Source organism: Pongo pygmaeus, chromosome 2 (genome assembly GCF_028885625.2).
Source record: "Pongo pygmaeus isolate AG05252 chromosome 2, NHGRI_mPonPyg2-v2.0_pri, whole genome shotgun sequence".
Taxonomy (NCBI): Eukaryota; Metazoa; Chordata; class Mammalia; order Primates; family Hominidae; genus Pongo; species Pongo pygmaeus.
Genome location: NC_085930.1, coordinates 196,964,650 through 196,969,205, shown reverse-complemented (window position 1 = coordinate 196,969,205; position 4,556 = coordinate 196,964,650).

The window sequence follows — 4,556 nt, the reverse complement described above, 5'->3', positions numbered from 1 at the left end:
GAGCCCTCCCTCCCTCCGCACATTCTTCCGCTCTCCAGCTCTCCCTGCCATTGAGCTGGCTTCAGATAGGCTTCTGCACGGTCAGGTGTACAAGAAGGCGGTGGGGAGAAGAAAAAAAAATGCAGGCACAACACGCAAATCAAGTTTTTCCACTTCTAGCCTTAGTAGTAGAGACAGCTAAGTACAGCAGCCAGCAGCCCGGCAACGGCAGCGGGTGGACCAGCCACCCTGAGTTTACAAACACTCAAGTGCTTTCCTTCCCTCATCCCTCTCAGAGTCCAGCTGCTGCTTTCCTTCATGCTAAGGTTTCATAGGAAGTGAAAACTCTGCTATTCAAAACAGCGATAGAATGCAATAAACAAATCATTACACACCCCCTAACCCCCATCACTTCTCTATTTTAAGCTCCTGATATTTATTTCCATTTTAAATAAGTGAGAAAAGTGTGGAAAATTAGTGTTTGGGGGTAAACTCTGAGCCAGGCTGAAAAGGTTTCTAAAGGAAAAAAGAAATCTCAGAACAATAAAGGCTAAAAGCAGACAGCATATGGATGAAAATTAAACACTGATACTTCCTTTTCAGAAGGCAGCAGCTGGAAATTATACATTTTTTTAATGTCTCAAAACTTTCTGCTCATCTTGCTATGTTAAAAACGCCTTTCTTTCTCCAAGGATACTACAAGGAGCTTGTTTACAACAGTTCTAAATGAAGGATTTGAAACAAAATGAACAGGTAAAATTTAACAAGTCTGATAGATAATATCTCCCAAATCTATCAAAAGTAGTGCCAAGTACTTCAATGTAGCTGAGAGGCATAAATAAACCCAAATGACCATCAAAATTCATCATGACTTGGAGTTGGCTCTGAGTTTTGCAGTTTACAAAGAGACCATGGCAGCCTTGCTTCCCTCAGTTCTACAAGGACACAAGATACCCACCTACAGACTCAAGCTGTCAGATTACCCTGATCCTCTAAAATGACAGAGGGCCAGCAAATCATGCAGACCCATTTTCAGTTGTGTTCCTGGGGTCACACATGCTCCTAGTGAAGACCCAGCCTGTAATCCTGAAAGAAGAAAGCCTAGAGAAGGTGATTGATTTGAAAAAGTCTTTCCAGTTTTAAAATCTATAGTCCTACGATGTGGTATCTTAAAGACCTACCAAGGTGCCAGAGGTTCCTGACAGGTGAAACCAACTTCCTCTTGCCAGCCCCCTTAGAAAGAGGACAGAACCGTGTTTATTCCAAGGATAGGTTCTTTTTCAGCTATGACTGAATTGTGGGGAAGGTTTTGCAGGGGGGAATTGGATGTGAAGTCTGTTCTTTTCCTTAAATGGATGTAATATTAGGACCAGGCTATTTTATTTTGTAATAAAGCTTATATTTACCCAGCAGCAGTGATCAGAGACCTATTCTTATGCCCAGTCCATGAGGCAAAGAGGTTGGCCGGGTCCTCTATTGAGTATTAGCAGCCAGTAACCATTAAATAATGGGACTAGTTGAAATGTAGTGCCCCCAAGTCTGCAGGAATTATTCATATGACCCCAGACATGGAATCACTCTTTAGAGCTTCTTAAGGATGATTTAAAAGAATCAGAATACATTCAAGTCAGCCCTTTCTTTAATCCTATAACACGGCACTGCGGGAGTGAGGAAGGCCCACATAGTGATGCCAACTGGATACTGAGGAGAGGTCAAGAATGAAAGAAGAAATGACATTCTGGAAGAAATTCAACTGGTATAATATTTGACAAAGTTACTTTCCTAGGAATTGAAAAGAGATTGAGAGGCGGGTGCACAATTTTCCTCACCATTCATTAAGTTCAAAGTAAAAGAGACTCACCGAAAAGTAAGTGTCTCTCTTTAGAAAATTTTCAATAATCATTTTCTCTTTCTTTGTAACTGGTCTTCTGTTCTGGTCAATTTCTTTCAGTGTAAACACATTGATTTGGCAAAAAACAGTAGGAAAGCGTGGCACTCTGGCACTTGGTCCCAGAAATAATGTGCTGGGAAGATTTGAGGTCCCTGGTGATGAGGTTAATTATATATGAACCAGCCCTGGTGGGTTCTCCCTCTAGGGGCTCACTGCAGAGAATTAAAGAGGGCTGAGGTATGAGAAGGGTGAATTCCTTCCCAGCCCCCACTCTGGCTAGTTCTACTACTGCCTTAGAGAGCAGATTTCCCTTTGCTCTGCAGCGCCCCCATGGGGCTAAGAGTGGAGTGGCAAAGGGAACACAGGAGGGACAAGCTGTGTTTCAGGTTGGGGGGGGCGGTGGATGAGGCTGAATAGCAGTTTTGACAAAGAAAAAAGTGACCAAAAATCATAAAAATAATCTTTTGAAGGACCAATAGCAGGGCAGAACCATACAATTCACATTCCAAACCATATAGATACGTTTGAGAAATCCTAAAGTGCCAATCGCTCATAAAAGAAAAAATTATCACACATATAAACACACAAAGAAAATCCCTTCCACAAAATCGGGGTGTCATTTTGCATCCAGTGGGATTCATTTTAATTTCTTTGAAAATGAGAAGGAAGGGGACTCAAATGAAAAAGCAGATAGTCTGCCTTCTGGCAGAATAAATATGAACTTGACAATATCATGTGCCTTTGGGGGTAAAACGTACATTTCAACAACAGTGACAGGATTAGGCCTATGTATATTTTTCAAAAACCCTTCACAAGACAGGCTTTTCTGCAGAGACTGCAGTAATCCATCTGTCAATAAGTATTAAAATATTCAGATTTCACAGGGACAGACACTTTAACGCACATTTCCTAAGCTCCAGCCCTTGTGGAAAATAATCAACCTCTTTGCACTTTTCTGGATTTTAAAACCTAAAATACAGCCTTTAAAAATGTGTGTGTGTTGTGGGGTAGGGGGGTGCATTGCCAACAACATTTTCAGTGATAGATGGAACTTCTTACGGGACTGTCAATGAAACAGATTTTCCAAATATCCCAGCAAACAGCAATCTTTCACAACTCTGATCATTCCTCCATTATAAACCCAAATTTTGGGTTGAGATAGGTAGATTATTTTAGACATATCTTTATTAGAAATTAACAAGTGACGAGATTTTGTGGAACCTTTAAGAATTCATCTGTAATTTAATAAGTCGCTTGAAGGACTCTCATAGCCAAGGCTCAGAACAGCCTGACCTTTGAAAGCTGCTTCTGGTCCAAACATTTTGGGCTAATTCTTGAGGAATCTGAAATATTATTTTCCCCTCACACCCTTCTTTTAAGAGAGAGACATAAAAGAAACAAGAGTCTCCCTTATTCAGGGATGAGTAGGAGGGGAAAAAACCCGAACCAACATTTAAATAAGGAAACTAGCAGCTCTGAACAAACAAACTAGGACCCACAATGAAATGATTCTGCACTGCAATTGCCTTTAAAAAGAAAGTAATAGAGAAAAAGAGAAGGAAAGATTTTCCCCTTCTTCTCTCCCCCCCCACCCCGCCCCCCAACTCAGCTTCAAAGCTAAGAAGACTGTGCTGCGTGTAGTGCGTTGTAGTTGTGGCAGTCTGTTCTAAATACAGGCAGTATCTGTGATACTGGCACGGCAGGCCTTTAGAATTCCCTCCGGCTGATCTCTTAAACACAGACTGAAGAGATTTTTTTACAACGACCTTGAAACAAGCCTCGAAAAAAAAAATCTCAAGACCTTAAGAGAAAACAAAACACAAACAGGTATTTGGCTCACAGAATTTTGTAGAAAACACACACATACCACCCCCCACCTCCACCCTCCCCGCCCCCCCACACACGTTTCTTGCAACAAGAAATTTCCTAAGAGTCAACAATAACAGATTAAACCCACCACTTGCTGTCCTGGAAAGAAACAAACCAAACCAAAACAAATCCTTTGAACATTTCTCTCAAGTGCAGGAGAGACACACTTCAGCAAAAGTCCAAGGGGAAAAAGAAAATTGCACCAAAGGAAAAAAAAAAAAAAAAAGTGGGGGCTGGGATTGTTACATATGGCCAAAAATTTAAGCTTCTTTCAATAGTATTAGTATTGAAATAATACATCTTTAAAACGCTTGAGGGATTAGATAGGGAAAGAAAGGCACGTACAAAAAAATCCAACCGATGCCGATCCTGTGATTTACGTAACACCACAAACTTGCAAAAGGCAAAAAATCAGAAGCAAAAATCCATAAACCATCAAAATACAGAAACCAAAAATCCCAAGCCACCACACCAGAAAGAAAAAAAACCCAGAACAACAGCAAAAACCCCTGTCCTAAATAAAAATAAAGCAAATGAACCCACCGAAAACTGCTTGGCAAATATTTTTCTCGTGGTGCCTAATATTCTAGTTGGAAAGAGCTGTGGTGTTTATTTTTTTTTCTCTTACTCGCCTCTCTAACCCTACTATATATAACATACTTTTCCCAGTGGTTCAAACCTCTCGCTCCCTTTTGTGCATTTAGCTCGATCTGCTGAGTTTATGGGTAAGAAAGGAGGAATTAGCCCCAGACCCCGGGAAAGCAAAGCTCACTCCCCCTCTTATGTCACCGAATAGCAAATTAGTTCTCAGAATTCC